Source organism: Lithobates pipiens, unplaced genomic scaffold (assembly GCF_037356315.1).
Source record: "Lithobates pipiens isolate NorthernLeopardFrog02 unplaced genomic scaffold, aLitPip1_a1.2 Scaffold_13, whole genome shotgun sequence".
Lineage (NCBI taxonomy): Eukaryota > Metazoa > Chordata > Amphibia > Anura > Ranidae > Lithobates > Lithobates pipiens.
In genome coordinates this window covers 158,145,232-158,164,576 of record NW_027507718.1, presented here as the reverse complement: position 1 = coordinate 158,164,576, position 19,345 = coordinate 158,145,232, and the positions used below count along the sequence as shown (strand labels likewise).

Sequence of the window (19,345 nt, the reverse complement as noted above, 5' to 3'; positions counted from 1 at the left end):
AATCGGATCACGTTCAAGACCCTTTGCCTCACCCACAAATGCGTGCATAGAGAAGCTCCGCAATACCTAATGGAGAAAATAAATCATTACACACCAAACCGCAGTCTTCGATCAGCCAACAAAAAAACCTCCTCCTCGTGCCCAAAGCCCGGTATAAATCCAAGGGTGATCGGAGATTCGCTGTCCAAGGGCCTCGGCTATGGAATGCTCTACCAATCAACATCCGCCTGGAAGAAAATCACCTGGCTTTTAGGAAAAAAACTCAAGACCTTCCTCTTTTAGCAGATGATCAAAGCTCGCCACAGCGCCTAGAGGCGATTCAGTTCGCATTGTGCGCTATATAAGTATTTCATTCATTCATTCATTCATTGAAAAAATTTAGAATCATAAACACGATTTTTAGATCACTCATATGGCTCACAAGACCCCCAAGGATTAAACTGGAACAGCTACAACGCGTTAAGGACGCGGGAGGTTTGGCGTTACCCAATCCATGGCTATACTACATAGCCTCACAGATGCAGCATATCGCACGTGTAGTACATCCTAAACAGGAGTTAGAACTGACCTTGTTGGACTCCTTGGCTCAACTGCTCAGTTTCACGATTGAAGGGGAGATTGTAGATGGGTTGGAGGCCCTTAAATACACCAAATCCAACAAACTCCTCCCCACATTTGTTCTCATGCAGAAGATTTGGAACAAGGTCAGGATGCTCCAGGGAGTGAACGGGTTCACCAAGTATAGGCCTATTTGGGGTAATCAATACTATCAGGAAATAGCGAAAATACCATATGGTGCAAACAGTACGGGAGGGACACACATGACACACATATTTAAAGATGGTAGATTGAGATCCTTCCCGGAGCTTAGGGAGGCCTTTCAGCTTCCAATGTACATGCACTTTTATTGCATGCAACTCAAACATGCTGCTGACACACAGAGAGGTACAAATGTTTGGGCTTTGGACTCTACGGTAGTTTTCAACTCCCTCTTTGAAGTAACTACCTATAAGGGGTTTATATCCTGTTGTTATGCCATGCTCCTGAACCTCTTCCTACGAGACACTCCTTTGAAAGCGGTGTCTCAGTGGGAACAAGACATTGGTGCGTTTGAAGAGGAACAGTGGGAAGAAGCCCTACAGGTGGTCCCTCTGTGCTCGCTGAACGTAGCACAAAGGCTGTTGCAGCTATATGTACTCCTTAGGGTACACTACACACCAGCCAAATTAGCCCAAATGGGGGTGAGCACAGATTCCACCTGCACCAGATGCTGTAGAGATCATGGCGGTCTTATTCATCTGCTGTGGCAATGTCCTAAATTACATTTATATTGAAAGAAAGTTGTTTCCAGGTCCAGATACCTTTAGACCCTGCTTGCTTGGGATAATAGATGGCCTCCCGATAGAGGATATCCCCAAGCAGGCTACTGGGCGTGCTCTGTTTCAGGCATGCAAGCTGATACTAAGGCACTGGAGGGCCATGGATCCTCCTACAGTGCAGGAATGGATTACTCAAATGGGGGTAACCCTCCGGCTAGAAAAACTGATATGTCAGAGAAGGGAGTTTTGTACAAAATACGAGAAACTCTGGGCCCCATGGTTGAATGTCCCTGGTCTAGCTCCTTTGGACTTAGTATATGATCGCCTGTTTTAAATAAAAAATTTAAATGGTAAAATAAAAAGGCATAATAAAAAATTGCATACGATATACTGACCTGAATGTATATGTATACTAGTTACCTCTGCACAGTCTGACCTGGGCAATAGGCCAATGATAATTGCTAACACCTTAATAAATACACCTGACCAAGGTTGAAAGCGACAATTACTCTGTATATTATACTGTGGAGTTTATATGTACTGATCATGCTTTGGAACTGTCTGCTATTTTCTTATGTTCAATAAAATATTTTGTTTGAGAAAAAAAAAAGATATCTGCAAATGTTTTATAGTAAAGAGCAGAAAATCCATCAGGTCCTGGCCTTTTATTCAATTTCAGATTTTTAATAACTTCAGATACCTCTATAATACCCTGTTTCCCCGAAAATAAGACCTAGCGTGATTGTCGGTGATGGCTGCAATATAAGCCCTACCCCTCAAATAAGCCCTACCCCGTTTCCCAAAAAATAAGCCCTACCCTGAAAATAAGGCCTCCAAGGACTTTAACTAGGGCTTATTTGGGGGGTAGGACTTATATTGCAGCCATCACCGACAATCACGCTAGGTCTTATTTTCGGGGAAACAGGGTAGACACAGATTCCTCCAACATTTCCAGTTGTGTTTTAGATAATGCAGGTAGAGTTATATGAGGAAAAAAAATAATTTGCTTTAGATGGATCCAACTCATTATCAGAAGAGTATAAATTATTTAATTGTGTTTTAAATTTTTGTAAAATTTTCAATGGGTTGTTTGTGTATATCTCTCTGTAAATTTTTAGACAAATAGGTTTGGTTGGATTTTGGCAAGATTTTAGTGCCCGGGCTAATAGCATATTTGGTTTATTTTCATTCATATAAAAGTTATGTTGCGATCTTTTGATAGTTTTGTCCACAGATTCAGCAAGGAACAAATCAAATTCCAATGTAGCTTTATCTTATTTTGTTTTTTGGATAAAGAAGAAGGGTTATGTTGGTATGCCGTGTAACATGTATTGAAATTTGTTTCTAAAGTGTGGCAAAGGGCTTTTTGTTCTCTATTGAATACATTAGCTTGCTGTAAACATACAGTGGTGTGAAAAAGTGTTTGCCCCCTTCCTCATTTCCTGTTCCTTTGCATGTTTGTCACACTTAAGTGTTTCGGAACATCAAACCAATTTAAACAATAGTCAAGGACAACACAAGTAAACACAAAATGCAATTTGTAAATGAAGGTGTTTATTATTAAAGGTGAAAAAAAATCCAAACCATCATGCCCTGTGTGAAAAAGTGATTGCCCCCTTGTTAAACATACTATAACTGTGGTTGTCCACACCTGAGTTCAATTTCTCTAGCCACACCCAGGCCTGATTATTGCCACACCTGTTCACAATCAAGGCATCACTTAAATAGGAGCTGCTTGACACAGTAAGGTCCACCAGAAGATCCTTAAAAGCTACACATCATGCCGAGACCCAAAGAAATTCAGGAACAATTGAAAAAGAAAGTAATTGAGATCTGTCAGTCTGGAAAGGGTTATAAAGCCATTTCCAAAGCTTTGGGAATCCAGCGAACCACAGTGAGAGCCATTATCCACAAATGGCGAAGACATGGAACAGTGGTGAACCTTCCCAGGAGTGGCCGGCCGCCCAAAATTACCCCAAGAGCGCAGCGACGACTCATCCAAGAGGTCACAAAAGACCCCACAACAACGTCCAAGGAACTGCAGGCCTCACTTGCCTCAGTTAAGGTCAGCGTTCATGCCTCCACCATCAGGAAAAGACTGGTCAAAAATGGCCTGCATGGCAGAGTTCCAAGGAGAAAACCACTGCTGAGCAAAAAGAACATCAAAGCTCGTCTCAATTTCTCCACAACACATCTTGATGATCCCCAAGACTTTTGGGACAACATTCTGTGGACCGATGAGACAAAAGTGGAACTCTTTGGAAGGTGTGTGTCCAAGTATATCTGGCGTAGAAGGAACACTGCATTTCATAAAAAGAACATTATACCAACAGTAAAATATGGTGGTGGTAGTGTGATGGTCTGGGGCTGTTTTGCTGCTTCAGGACCTGGAAGACTTGCCGTGATAAAAGGAACTATGAATTCTGCTGTCTACCAAGAGATCCTGAAGGAGAATGTCCGACCATCTGTTCGTGTACTCAAGCTGAAACGAATTTGGGTTCTGCAGCAGGACAATGATCCTAAACACACCAGCAAGTCCACCACCGAATGGCTGAAGAAAAACAAAATGAAGACTTTGGAGTGGCCTAGCCAAAGTCCTGACCTGAATCCTATTGAGATGTTGTGGTATGACCTTAAAAAGGCCGTTCATGCTCGAAAATCCTCTAATGTAACTGAATTAGGACAATTCTGCAAAGATGAGTGGGCCAAAATTCCTCCAGGACGCTGTAAAAGCCTCATTGCACGTTATCGCAAACGCTTGGTTGCAGTTGTTGCTGCTAAGGGTGGCCCAACCAGTTATTAGGTTTAGGGGGCAATCACTTTTTCACACAGGGCCATGATGGTTTGGATTTTTTTTCACCTTTAATAATAAACACCTTCATTTACAAATTGCATTTTGTGTTTACTTGTGTTGTCCTTGACTATTGTTTAAATTGGTTTGATGTTCCGAAACACTTAAGTGTGACAAACATGCAAAGGAACAGGAAATGAGAAGGGGGCAAACACTTTTTCACACCACTGTATGCCAGGAAGAACAGGTTTGTGTGCTTCCCATAAAGTGATTGGAGAGATGTCGGGTGTAGAATTATGTTTCAGATAATCTTTAAGTGAAATTTCAATATTATTTTTATGAACTGGATTTTTGAGCAGAAAGCCCATGTTGTATCTCTTTTTGTTTTTGGGATCATGGAGGCTATAGTAATGTAAATTGCACTGTGGTCAGACCAAGGAATAGGGACAATTTTTGAAGATGAGATTTCCGGTATACCTGTGGATAAGAATATGTGGTCTATCCTAAAAAATGAACGGTGAGGATATGAGTAATGTGTCAATTCTCGCCAGGAATCTATTAAATTATGTTTTGCAATTAGTTTTGAAAAAGATTGTCTGTCAGATCTATGGGTCTGTAGAATTGGTGATTTATCTAAGAATAGAAAAATGGTCTGATTAGAATCTCCGCATAAAATTATAATACCTATTTAATGGTAGTCTATTGTTTGTAATAAATGGGAGAGAAAAGAGTTAGGATTCTTGTTGGGGGCATAATAAGATACAATGGTGATAGCTGTATCTAGTAACAGCCCTTTAAGAATCAAATATCTGCCTTCTGGATCTTTAATTTCTTTCAATGGTGAAAATGGGGTATTTTACGATGGAATGCTATAAGCACACCACGTTGTTTCGTTGGAGGCTGAGGCCCGTATATACTTGTGGGTAGGGAGTGGATTTTGTAGTAAAATGGGTCTCTTGAAGACACACTATAGCCCCATACACACTATCAGATTGTCTGCTGATTTTTTCCATCAGATTTACCAAAACCATATAATATGAGGTCAAACCTTAGGGGTTTCAATGTGTATGCAATCAGGCAGGCCCTTGCACTACATGGTTTTGGTAAACCTGAAGGAAAAAATCAGCAGACAATCTGATAGTGTGTATGGGGCTTAAGTGTGCTTTTTTGGATGAAAATGTACGAAAGGCTTTAGTGCGTTTGTGTGGGATGTTAAATCCTTAAGTATTCAAGGATAGGATATTCAATGGAGTCATGGTATTGACGGAGTTTTAATTATGTTTATATTTAAACAAGGATCGTGTATGAAATTATTTGTCTCCAAAGTATAGAGGGGAAGGGAAGAAAAAAGGCAAAAGAAAAAAAAAACGAAGAAAGAAAATGCAATTTGCATTCATCATGAAAATATAGCATAACATATATATATTCCTAACATATCTGTTGAAGGGAGAGAGAATCTCCCTCCAAGGGTTCATGAGCCACTGTCAACTGCCCGTTGAACATTGAACAGCTGAAGGTAGCAAGAGGAGGTGCAAGGAACATCCCTGCAGAACATGGAAAGCCAATCAAATACATTGTATTCTTACAAACAAAAAGCAAAAATGTAAGACAACAAAACAGTGCCCTAGTCAAAAGTGACTTCAAGTAGTTGTATGATGTAGTCCGTGGCTAGAGGTCAAAAAAATTTAGAGAAACAGGTGAAAAAGTGAGAGGGTAGCCTTGGTATAAAATAGTCATCAATCCATAGAATCAGTCAGATCTTGAACTGGGGATTGTATGCGACTTCTTTTATGTGGGCTGTGATCTTCATCATTGCTGGAGGAGGAAGAGGAATTGCCAGCAGATGGGGATGATTTTTGACGTATGACGGCTAAGTCTCTGTTTGCATTTATCAGCCCTAAATTCTGTAAGGTAGTTTGCAGGTCCTTGGCAGACCAGCACACATATTTACAACTTTGATAAGTGAAAGGGAAGCCCCATTGGTAGATTATGGCATTGCGTTGTAATATTTGAAGAAGTGGTTTCAATGTTCTTCTTTTGTTGATTGTTATTTGTGAAAGATCTGCGAATAGTTGATAATTATGCCCTTGGAAATTGAAGGAATCTTTATTTCTTGCTGTACTTAGCAATTGTTCCTTAGTACGGTAGAAATTGAATTTTGCGATAATGTCGCGCGGTGGACTGATTGTTTTTTTCGTTGTTAGGGCTCTATGAACACTGTCCATATCATGACATTCTACTGGTATAGCTGGTTGCAATTCTTGAAAAAGTGGTATCATAGCACCTTGTAAGTCAGTCACGGATTCGGGGATTCCTCTAATACATATATTAGAGCGTCTTTTCTTTTCTGATTTTCAAAGTCTTCCAATTTGGATTGTAAAATGTCGTTCTCCTCTTTAAGACTCAATTTCTGAGTCAAAGTTTGATGTATTATTCTCCAAATCATCTACTCTAATTTCAAGTTCAGACATACGCTGGCCTAATTCCCTAATTTCTTTAGTGAGGTTTGTAGTGATGAGTTCTGAGGTCGATTTTAATGATTTTTGAAGCATGTTTTCAATTTGTTTCAATGTTACAGAAGGTGACAAATCCTTATGTGAAGAAATATCAAGGTTCTCAAATTCTACCACATTTTTATTTGAAAGGGAGTTGGAGAGACTGTGTGCCTTTAATGTAAATGCATTACTGAGTGAGCTGGCTGTTTACTGTTCTCCCTGCGTCTCACCTCAGAGGGGGATGGTTTCAGTGCCATACTACTGTGTCTGTGAGGTGCTGTTTTTTTGCCGGTTTTCGGCTTCATATGTATCTTGTGACCCCCAAAATGGCTCCAAAGTAAGGTAGGGTGTTATGGGCACTGAATGGTAATGTTTATGTGCAGAAGGGTGAGTTACCTCCGCTGTTATTAAGCTTGTTTGTCCCGTGGGATACGGAGCTCTAAGCCGGCACTACCGCACGGCTCAGCTCCACGCATGCGCCCAGACGTAAATGTATTTTCTATGTATGATTGTGCTACGCCCAATAGGTTAGTGGCTAGCACTTTTACCTTGAAAAACTCAGGCTTTGAAGGACTCATAGGTTCAAATGCCACAGAGAGATATTAAAAGATTGAATTGATGAAAAAAAGGCAAATGACTGTTGGCCAATTAGCCAAAGCAGCATATGCTGAAAATAGGTGAATGCCAATTAGCCAATGCACTTTAATTTGGCTGATTGTATTATATTAACTCTTCAAATGCATGCAATGATACGTAAGTATTCAATACTATTATGCTGTGAAATTACAAACAACACACACTAGCAGATTACATTTCTTTATATTAATTTGCTTGTGCACTGAAAAAATAATTACAGCTGGTGGATGGTAGGTTGGCTGTTATTTGAACTTGTACCGTGAGTGCTGTGGAGACATATGAGTAGACCACTAAGCCATTGTGCTAAGTATGAGACCTGCATATTAGTGTAGTATGATTAAAGAATGAACATGAATAATTATCGCTTTATAGTCACCTAAATTAAAAAATAAAAAACAACATACAACAAATGGGTAACCTAAATGTTTAGTACATGTAACTTTACAGAATAGCAGACATTGCTATATAATACTGTAATCATTCATAACTGCATTAGTTAGCAAAATAAGGAAAAAACTAGGAATACTAATTGCAATATACACCAATAGATGCACACGAGGTAGACCACATATCACATAAAAATGTTTCTTTCACATACATGGATCATGGTTACAGTGCAGTGCTATATAACAACTTAGTAGGTATTGGCATATGCATATACGTGGAAGCGCTAGTTAGTGCCGATTCAGAATTTACTAACATATGTTCGCCACTAATAGCGCAAATTTACATTCGCCTGTTGAAATTTAATTTGGCTAAAATGGGTGCTATTATTTGCCATAGTGCCCAGTACTTCTTGGCGCTATAGTAAATGACCCCCATTGTGTTTAATAAATAAACAAAAAAGTAAGTAGCTGCTGCTTGGCAGAAGCATTATTAAGTGGTGTGGGTCCATGAAGGTACTGCTGAAATGGAATTGTGTAGTTCCAGGCTATTTTGCTTTAGCAAAAGAAAATCTGTAGTACAAGGTCACATCTGTTCTAGCAAAAAAAAAAAAAAACATCTATCGAAAGGATAACACAAAAAGAAGAATAAAGAGTGATAAGAGAATAAAAACAAAGGTAAAAAAAGAAAAAGGGAAGGTACCCCCCCGGTGGTATTCCCAAGTCTGGCTCAGGGTGAAAATTCAGAACCAATAGCGGTAACCCCGAGCCAGACTCTGGATCGCATTGCAGGATCCAGGATGAGTGTGCTTACCTTGTCCCCTGGATCTAGCGCTGTCCCCCTGCAGTGCGAGTGGCTCATCCTCCGCCAGATCTATCACGGAGCAGAGCTCCGTTCCCTGCAAGCGTTGTGATGCATAGTTAAGGAGAAGGGCGCCAAAGTGAATCACACGCATTACATACAGTATAATGTAATCTTACAGATTACATTACTGTATGTAATTATTTCACATCCCTTTTGTCCCTAGTGCCCTGCATATAGTTCTTTCTGCCTGGAAACTGGAGATTGTCCATAGCAACCAAAACTGTCCCTTTACATCAAAAGTGGTTTTATAAAACAGCAATAATCAATTAGAATCACTCGCAGAATTGAGCGATAGTGATTTGTGGGGAGATCCGTCATCAAATATGACACAGACAATTCTGCAACTGAGCAAATTAGTGTTTTTGATTTGATTACATTATTGAATATTTTTTTATTATTATTATATTGTTATTTGGTATAATTATTTATAGTTATTATATTTTAATTTATTATTTTTCAAATTTTATCATACCCGGGATGTCTACTAGACTCTGGTTTGGACAAATTTAAGTGAGTTATTCCTAAGAATTACAGGCCTACAATATAAAACATCAAATTTCCATGCAAAACATTGTACCGCTTTCAGCACCTAAAATCCGACATAATCATACCGCCAGGGAGGTTAAATTATTTTGAGGTGAGCAGTGGAATTTAACAATAAATTCTGAAAATTACAGACTGCAAGGGTTAAATGCTAATTAATCAGAACTACTGGGAGCTCAAACATACCTTTCCTGACACAAGCATCACAGCATATATGCATGGGTAGGCCCCGCCCAGTTCCAAGACTTGTTATACCATATAAATGAGTCACCTCCCACCAGGTAGCATCCTTTGTCATTTTTTCATCACTGCTTAGCCAGTTATGCTATTGTATTTTTCTTTGAATTTTTACCCTCGCCTTGCCAGATTAATCTAGCCAAGCAGCACACATCCGCTAGTAGTGCCTGTAGACCAGTCTCAGCCCTTACCTCGATGGCTAGAGCCATTAGGACATGGGCCGAGAAGGCAAAAACAGATCTACGGGCCGGTGCCAAAGTATATACTGAAGTCACTGACTGACATTAAACATGCTGGTGATTTTGTGGGCGAAGCAACTGTTGATTTCCTTTGTGGCTCTGTGAGAGTCATGCTGTTCTCAGTAATGGCAAGGAGAGCCTCTTCAAGGTCAAACTGGTGTCGTATTCCATGTGATTGGATTGCACTGTTCAGTAACAAATTAGAATCTGCAATTTCCAAGGTTACAGGTGGCAAATCAGGGATGCTCCTGCAAGACATGAGATCAAGACAGCACTGTTACCCAGAGAGAAAGCAGTACTCAAGCAGGTTTAGAGATTTCAGGCCTTAGAGGCAAAGATTACAGAAGAAACTGGAAGTTCCCTCAAGCTACAGTGCCTTGGTTAGCCAAACCAAAATGATCTCCTACTCAACAGCTGTTTTGCTTTGCGTTTATCTATTAAGGTTCTTGCGGTAAAACCAAAGAAGCTTAGACTTCTGTAGTGCATCAATGCTTTACTAAACAGAAAAAGCTGCATATACAACTGTAGGATATGCAATATAACACAACTCATAGGAGGTTATTTATAAAAGGGGTTCGGCGCCACTGTAAATTTGCTCAAATGGGGTGTGTACATAAAATAGAGGTACACCTTCACCATTAGCCTATCACAGAGCCACAAGAGGTATCATATAGATATCAGATCCTATCCAGAGGAGTGTATATATGAATTACACAGGAGGAGAGAGGGAAGGGAAGTACATATATAACCCCCCTAAAGCTAACTACTACTAATATGCAGAATATAGAAAATAGAGACACACTGCCAACAATATTATACAACAATTCCTGAACACAGCCAATCAGGTACCACAAAAGATGGCTATAAATTAGACCAAGCTTGACTACGTAGACAGAAAACTAGACAACTACGTAAGCAGCGGGAATTAGTAATATGGTAAATAACATATGCATAGCGTGCAGCAGTGATAAATACGTGGTAAATAATAAGATATTAATATGCCACTAAATTGAACCCCTTTTATAAATAACCTCCTCTGATTCTGGTTGCATCCCCTTAGGGGGTAGTAACTTTTAGGGTTGGCGACATTGGTTGTGAGTCCTTCTATTTACGCCTACATCTCATTTGAGCCTCCGTAGCGCGGCCTGGGATCTGTAAGGTCTGAGCACACATTCTTTTGATAACACAACTCATAGCTTACAAAAATATGCCTACAAACATAAGCAATAAGTATACTAAACAAGTTACTCAACTTAGGGTTTAATGTCCTTCATGGTTCCTTGCTCAGTTCAACTCAAAACGTCTCCAACGCTCTAGATTCTGGCAGCCATGTCTTCCTCTTCATTCATCCAAAAAATAACTCCCCTTTGTCCGACTACATGTTTCTTTCAAAAGATCGCAAGCCCCTCTGTTATGGAAAATTGTATGAAGATATATTGGATGTATTTTAATATGTATTGTCATAAGAGTCCCCCCAGTTTTCGTTCTCTCCCAGCCTGCTCTAAAGAGCTGACTGGGGCTGACTGACACTGGTTGAGACCTGTTAGGTAGTGGTAAACTTCCTGTTCTTTGGAGAGAGGTGTTTGCAGAGTGGGGGTATGTCTGCCAGCGAAAGGGCCCCTGTGCATTGCACAGATGATCGTCTGAGGAGATATGTTTGCTCTGCAAAGATCGGTTATGGGCGGGTGTACGCACATTGTCTCTGCTATGTCTGATCAGCACATGTCAGGATTCACAGCGTTCATCTGCAGATAACCTTCCATCCACAAGGAAGGATAGCATGATCCAGGTATGCATTGTTCTCTGGAACAATGTATATTAAGGATCTCTATCAGCGGAATTGTAGTCATCATTAATTGGTTATTGTATAAATTAATTTATTCTGGTCATGTCCTTATATGGTCATTAACATCCTGTGTTGTTCATTTTCCTGTGGGGTCACAAACTGTGTAGGAGGAGTTTAGCTGTTGGAGGCATACCCTCCGGGGTGTGGCTTCCTGTTTATGTGTAAATAAAAGAACCAGGCTGACTACCCACAGGGGAAGTGATGCTGATGGAACTGAGAACATAAGAAGGATGGCCATGTCTGTTTATTTGGATGACTGGGTTGAAAGGTAAGGTATTATATCTTTAAGACAGAAATGGGTGCTTATATGAGCACAATAGATGAGGCTGTGTGCATAGCATACAACCAAAATTCTACTACAGAAAATGACGGGCCAAAATAGGAGTGAACAGGGCCTCTTTAAGCACCGCTTTGCGAAAACAACTAATTTTTCGTCTTTTTGAGATAATGCTGGAAGTTTGATCGTGTGTGTGTGTGGGTGTGGGTGAGAGTGTGTGTGATTTGTATTTACAAGCTCAAATGTTTGTGTATGGAAAGTGTATGAATTGTTATTTTTGCCTGTGTATGGGATAAGTAGATTGCATGAGTTTTGTAGAGCGTTTAACTGATGATTGTGTGCCATGTGGCTTGGGGGAAGGGCAGCCAGCATTGTTGTTACAATAGGAACTGGTTTATGTTGTAAGGGTTGTGGGAAGGGAACTCTAATGTTCTGAGCAAGCATGCAAGTAACATTTGTCCGGTGATCTTTTAGGGTGAGAATGTGAACTTTGTTATGTTTGAGCCGTGTTGTACAGTATTGTGGTTTATGTGGTGTTGTTTCATTGGATAGCATGTGTTCCTAAGTATGCATTCTCAATTATGTGGCGAGATTACATGCTTTTCAGTGGAACTGTTCCTAAAGTGTATGTTTTAAGTTGTGCTTTTTCATGTAACTTTAACACTTTAAAATATGCTGTTTGGTTGGCCAAAGTCCCTAGTGGTATGTAGAGGGAAATGGTTTAAGTGTTCATTTGGTATCTTAAATGTGTAATTTTGTTGGGAGAAGTTTGCGTAGCTAAGTGAAGAAATCTTGGTTTTGGCGGAAAAAACTGCATTTGGGTGCAATTTTCTTTTGTAGTCTGCCATGTGACCAGGGTCGGTGGCTATTTTGAGGACCTGTGAATCTTCCTATAGGGGAAGGTGCAGACACCATTCCCCTATGTGTGAAACCATGTGACATGAGCCACCACCTTGTTTATAGGCATTATTTCTGTTTTCCTTTAAGTGAATGTAAGCTACTGTAGATTAGCTGTGTTTTTACTTTATCAACTTTTCAGTATAAGTGTGGCGATTTTTGTATTGGATTTTGGTTTTGACAGGAAAATGTGCCATTTTGTGGTGGCCTGGCTTTTGTTGTAATCACCATGAGGTCATGGTCAGCGGCCATTTTAAGAGGTGCAATTTTAAGGATTCTGTGCTTTTCAGCTTGTAAATCATCCCAAAGTGGAAACTGCTCCAATTCCTGTGTGTGCAGCCATGTGGTCTGGGCCGTCACCTTCTCTCTAGGCGCCATTTCCTTTTAAGTGAATTCTATTTTTGTGCTTTTTACATACTTTTCAGTAAAGCTATTGTGTTTTCTGTATTGAATTTCTGTTTTGAGTGAAAATCTTTACTTTGCACTGGGTTTCAGTGGATAGTAAAACTAGCTTTAACTGAGTTTTTGTACAACGTGGTGTGTGTTATTTTCATTTTATAAATATTTGGGAGTTTCTATGTCAGCCATGGATTTTTTTTATGTCTTGATAGACAAGGAGATGCGGCTAGGCTCCCCCTCCCTCTTCCTATCCATTGATATGAAATAAACCAGTTTGAAGAGCTGGGCATGCAACAGGAAGTTGGTGGGAGGAGCTTGGTCTTCTGAACAATGATATTTGTGCTTGGAAGGACAATAGGGAAAACACTGGAGTTTGAAAGAGAGTTTTAAATTTTAATTTCAGTTTTTTTCTAAGGTGTATACTGTAATACAGTTTTGGGTAGAGATCAAACAGGAGGCATCCATGTTATTTGTTGTAATATCTAGGTACAGAGAGAAGCCACATTATTCTGTAGAATAAGCGGGCGTAATTGTGTTTTCTGTGCGGCTTAATCTGGCGACGCAGTGTATGGGCGTACAACGGAAATGCTTGTGTATGCATACACTGTGAGGGGTAGTGACCTAATTTGGGGGGTGATAACACCTCGGTTCGGGTTTCTAGCTGGGAGACTAGCTGTAGTCTGCCGATCCACCGCAGAAAAAGACACCTGGCAGTGCTCTCCTAAATAGGTGCAATGGTTTCCCTGGACGCAGGAGTAAGACGATAAGCTGATTCAAATCGCTATGGGCACTAGGAGGTCCAAGCAAGGGAAGGATTGGAGGCTTCCCATAGACAGATGGCTGCACAGTACATAAAAAGCCTAGTTTTGGGGCTAAAGCCATTAGACCGCTTTAAAGATTGATATAGGTGGTCCAAGGATACTATTTTGGGTATCCCTCTGGAGTTGATGTAGCGCGACTGCGGTTTCAGAAATCTGTAATGGTGAGTGCGTTGATGGATGTGTAATACTTGCTTTTGTCATTCTCAGAGGAGGAGGAACTGTGGTTAAAATTCTCATGCCCATTTTAAAACTTTGTGTGGCTGGTCCATACAATATTCTGAGATGCTCTTGTGCCTTTCCCATTGTATTTATTTTGTTCTATCGCTAAAAGAGTGAAGGCAGCATTCCATCTGGTTGTTTTTAATTTTTGATTTTGAACTATGAAATATCTCCCCCACATTTGTATCTAAATGTTTGTCTCATTTGTATGTGTTAACAAGAAGATGTCTGAACCCACCACGGCAGCCCTCTTACGTGTTGCGGGTGTTGTATTTTAGTAAGAACGTGAAAGTAAGGATTACAGAGGGTTTAGTTATCATCGGTTTTGAGGAATATCAATGACAACTTACCAATGTACACAAATGTTGTATTGTTTACCATTCTTTGAAGGACAGAGTAATAACTTTTGTTTATAAGTATCTTTTCAGATCCAAGGAGTTTCTGAAAGTGTATGTACAGGTGTATAAGAAGGTAAAAGTATCATAGGCTATTTCACTGTTTTTTTCTGCACCATTCTAAACCCTGCGTGTCTGCTCCAGTTTGTAATGAGGAGGAAAAAAAGGGGGGGTGAGAGTGGTGAGAGACAATTTTTCAAACCAATAATACTAACCACTCTAATTCTAGCCAAGTTTGTGTAGTAGGAACGACAGGTTCCACGACTTTTGTCCTTGATGGAATTTGAGTCAGCAGTCTGGTGAAGGACACTCCCATAAGAACCTTTTTTTTTTCAATGGTTCCAGGCATTACACCCTAGATGGTAAGATGCAGTGACCACAGTCATTAAGTTCCCACATGTCTGGCTTATTGCCATATGAGGTTTGTTTGGAGGTCAACCAAAACCAGAGTTGTACAGTACTTCCTCATTAGCTGTCACCTACGTTCTCAGCTGATGGGGTAGGTGCAATCACTGTAACATGAACTCCAAAAGGTCCACCACAGGGTTCAGGAGTCTTCTTTCTAACCAGGTGACTGGGCCGTTGTAAAGAAGCTGAGGGATGAGACCAGGCCAGTCACTGCAAGAAGCTGCTCAACTACACCAAAAGGATGAGAAGTATCTTTGTTTATTTATATTTTTAAAATGCATTTTCCAACTAGCTAAGAAAGTGAACAGGACACATGGTTGGGTCTACTCTGGGTCTTCACTGAGCTCTAGTGCCCCAGCAATGACAGCGGTACATGATATATAGGATGTTCATATTGGTGTGAGGAGTGATGACAAACTAGTAAAATCCAAACAGACACTTGTCAATAGAATTTAACAATACATTTCTAGAGGGTAAAATTCATTATAATTTTAACAATAGCTCTGGTTCTTGCCAGTTTTTTTTATTAGGATAACTAGGTAGCCCACAAGCGTGTTTAAACTTTAGTTTGGTATTCATGTCGATCTACAGCTTTTAAGGTAATTCCCCCTAATGCAGGAGGTTCATGAGTGCTGGTGAATCTCGTCCCAGCATCTTTTATGTCGCTGTCGCAATCCATAACCGCAGTCACGGTCCATAATGAGGATCTGTTGGCCCAAGAGAGGGTTAGACTAGCAGGGACAGCTGGAAAGGAATTGCTTGTACACGATGGGGGCTTGAGCTTATGAAATGATTGAACAATTTCTCATCCATTGAGGATGGGATGTTTTCATGTAACTGTTGAAGCTACAAGGAAGTTCCTACAGTCCAAGGGGGGTTTATGTGAATTCATAAGTAAAGATTGTTATACTTGGATCGAGGATACTGGTGACAAAGTTAAGGTTCATATGGATGGGGCTTGGATCCCTGAGAGGCAAAGCCAGAGCTATAGCTAGTGAAGGATGCAATCCTCTTAAGGGTCTGGGAATCTGTGGGCATCTTTATTTTTGCCGCGGATCATAGTTGAAAGAAGTAGGGGTATATTTACTCATGTTGTTTTTGTTTCTATTCCTTCTATATGCCGTGATGAGGTGCTCCTGTTGCCTGATTGGACGCATGACCAGAGCCCAAGCAGATGAGCACATTTTCCTCAATGAGACGCCCAAGAAGCCCAGCCCACGTACAAGACACAGAGGATCCCAGACCAACCAGCAATTACTACAGCTCACCATGTCCTCTCTTCTGAAGAACAGAGTCTACATGTCAAGCCATGTTTTCCTTTTTATGGACTGTAAGGACTGGTTCATTTCCTGGTGTAAGAAGATGATCAAGTTTCATCGAGGGGCACATGGGATCATATGACACTGTTGTGGAAAATTTTATGAAGATGTATGTATTTTAATATGTATTGTCATAAGAGTCCCCCCCCCCGTTTTCGTTCTCCCCCAGCCCTCTCTAAATAGATGCCTGGGGCAGACTGACGTTGGTTGAGACCTGTTAGGTAGTGGTAAATTTCCTGTTGTTTGGAGAGAGGTGTTTGCAGAGTGGGGGTATGTCCGCCAGCAAAAGAACCCCTGTGCATTGCACAGACGATCGTCTGAAGGGATATGTTTGCTCTGCAAAGATCGGTTATGGGCGGATGTACGCTCATTGTTTCTGCTATGTCTGATCAGCACATGTTGGGATTCGCAGCATGCATCTGCAGATAACCTTCCATCCACAAGGAAGGGTAGCATAATCCAGGCATGCATTGTTCTCTAGAACAATGTATATTAAGGATTTCTATCAGCGAAATTGTAGTCATCATTCATTGGTTATTGTATAAATTCATTTATTCTGGTCATGTCCTTATATGGTCATTAACATCCTGTGTTGTTAATTTTCCTGTGAGGTCACAAACTGTGTAAGAGGGGTTTGGCTGTTGGAGGCATACCCTCCAGGGTGTGGCTTCCTGTTTATGTGTAAATAAAAGAACCAGGCTGATTACCCGCAGGGGAAGTGACACTGATGTAACTGAGAATGTAAGATAGATGGTCATGTCTGTTTATTTATGAGTGGGTTAAAAGGTAAGGTATTATACCTTTAAGATGGAAATGGGTGCTTGTATGAGCACAATAGATGTGACTGTGTGCATAGCATACAACCAAAATTCTACTACACCCTCCCACCAACTTCCTGTCTGCTCAGCTCTAACTTTACATATCAATGGGGGGGACTGGCATCCCTGAAAACATATGCTCTTAAAATTCTAACTCTATATTATTCTCAAAGTCACTATTAATAGCCATAGCAATACATATGACCTCTTGACTTTATAGCATAATATAGTAAAATATGAAACTTCAACATCTCTGAAGGCCTTTTTTCCAGGAAAGAGCAGAATAAACCCCCTGTATTGTAAATGAGGGAAAAAAATTCCCTTTCAACCCCTGTATCTTCTGAGCGGTCAAACTTTTTTGTCCCTGGAACTCCAACTTTCCTTTGAGCAGGGTTAACAAGGTCTTTGGCAGTTTGTGGAAAGAAAGTCCCATATGAAAGTCACTTGTCTTCTTGGTCATAAGGAAATGCTCAGATGAAAGTCCACGCCAAATCAGCCACCATTAGGAAATTATCCGTATCTTCCTCAGGCCCTCTTCTGGTCTGCCTCCTCCCATCTAGCATGGTTATCTGCTCTGCCTGTTCCACCTTGCGATGCTCAGTTACTGTAAAGAGTAAGAGACAAAGCAGATTATATATATATATAATGTTCCTTCCAACTGTGCCAAAAACATAACTCACTGCTCACATTTCTCTATCTGCCCATTTCTAACTCAAAATCTACTGTAGGGTGCCCACTGTTGTCTTGAAATACTTTCATGAAAAGGCAATGAAAAAAATGCTATGTCTCTCTGTGCTGTCCTGGGAAGAACACAGGCCTGATGTTGTCCAGTCTTCAAAGCAAGGCACATTCTATCTAAATGCCTAATTTTATGGCAACAAAAACACTTAGGCCGCGTACACACGGGCGGACTGTCTGCCCAACTTAGTCCGCCGAAACACATTTGAGCGGACAGTCCGCTCGTGTGTGGGCTTCAGCGGACTTTTTCAGCGGACTGTCTGACGAACAAAGTCTTACAGAATTTCCGTAAAACTGTCCGTCCAAACTTGGTTTGAGCGGACAGTCCGCCCGTGTGTGTGCCAGTCCGCTGTACTTTCGAAATGAGCGGACTTTTCCCGCCCGGAGAAAAGTCTGCTCATTTCGAGCGCGTCTCCAGGTAGGCGGGGCCTGCGAAGGAGACGTCGCTGGCCCCGCCGCCTGGTATGGACTTAAAGGGGAACCCCAACGCCGAAAAAAATCGGCGTGGGGGTCCCCTCCAAGTCCACAACAGACCCTTGTCCGAGCACGCTACCCGGCCGGCCAGGAAAGGGGGGCGAGCGAGCGCGCCCCCCCCTTCTGAGCCGTACCAGGCCGCGTGCCCTCAACATGGGAGGTGCCTTGGGGAAGGGGGGGCCGCGTGGCCCCCCCACCCCAAAGCACCTTGTCCCCATGTTGATGAGGACAAGGGCCTCTTCCCGACAACCCTGGCCGTTGGTTGTCGGGGTCTGCGGGTGGGGGGCTTATCGGAATCCGGGAGCCCCCTTTAATAAGGGGGCCCCCGGATACCGGCCCCCCACCCTATGTGAATGAGTATGGGGTACAATGTACCCCTACCCATTCACCTGTGGAAAAAAGTACAAAAAAAAAACACAACACAGGGTTAAAATATTTTATTGCACAGCTCCGGGGGTCTTCCGTCTTCGGGGGTTTTCTCGCCGGACTCCTCCGCTATCTTCTTATAGCTCTTTTGCTAGCGGAGGAGTCCGGCTTTCTTCCTCCCCGCCGCCGGCCTCTTCTCCCGACTTCGGGGGTCTTGTACCCCTCTTCGGTTCTTCTGCCGGGCCACCGCGCCTTCTTATAGCTCTTTTAGAGGCGGTGGCCCGGTCTTCTGTCGCCGCTGTCGCCGCCTTCCGTTCTTCTTCTTCTTCTTCTTCTCCAGGAGATGTTGACGTGACGCTCTCTCCGGCCAGAATGCCAGAGCCGCGCTGCGCGGCCACTTATATAGTGACAATGGGGCGGTGTCACATGGTATATGTCTCATGGGTTGGTCACATGGTTTGATGTTACATGGGGACTATGACATCGTAAGGGGGCCATGTGACCATGTCACCATGTGACCAACCCATGTGACATATACCATGTGACACCGCCCCATTGTCACTATATAAGTGGCCGCCCAGCGCGGCTCTAGCATTCCGGCCGGAGAGAGCGTCGTGTCAACATCTCCTGGAGAAGAAGAAGAAGAACGGAAGGCGGCGACAGCGACAGCGACAGCGGCGACAGAAGACCGGGCCACCGCCTCTAAAAGAGCTATAAGAAGGCGCGGTGGCCCGGCAGAAGAACCGAAGAGGGGGACAAGACCCCCGAAGTCGGGAGAAGAGGCCGGCGGCGGGGAGGAAGAAAGCTGGACTCATCCGCTAGCAAAAGAGCTACAAGAAGATAGCGGAGGAGTCTGGCGA

At 41.9% G+C, this 19,345-nt stretch overlaps 1 protein-coding gene and 1 long non-coding RNA gene across 11 annotated transcripts in view; one reads left to right on the top strand and one right to left on the bottom strand.

Annotated features, from left to right (window-relative positions):
• Positions 1-19,345, top strand: part of SEMA6B (semaphorin 6B) — a 1,482,347-nt gene that overhangs the window by 993,316 nt on the left and 469,686 nt on the right. The gene's annotated exons all lie outside the window — the stretch shown is intronic.
• The window catches only part of LOC143974413 (uncharacterized), a 191,371-nt gene continuing 187,035 nt past the window's right edge, over positions 15,010-19,345 (bottom strand). Inside the window, exon 2 of the long non-coding RNA XR_013272217.1 lies at positions 15,010-17,511. This is a non-coding gene — a long non-coding RNA (uncharacterized LOC143974413). The remainder of the gene's footprint in view (positions 17,512-19,345) is intronic.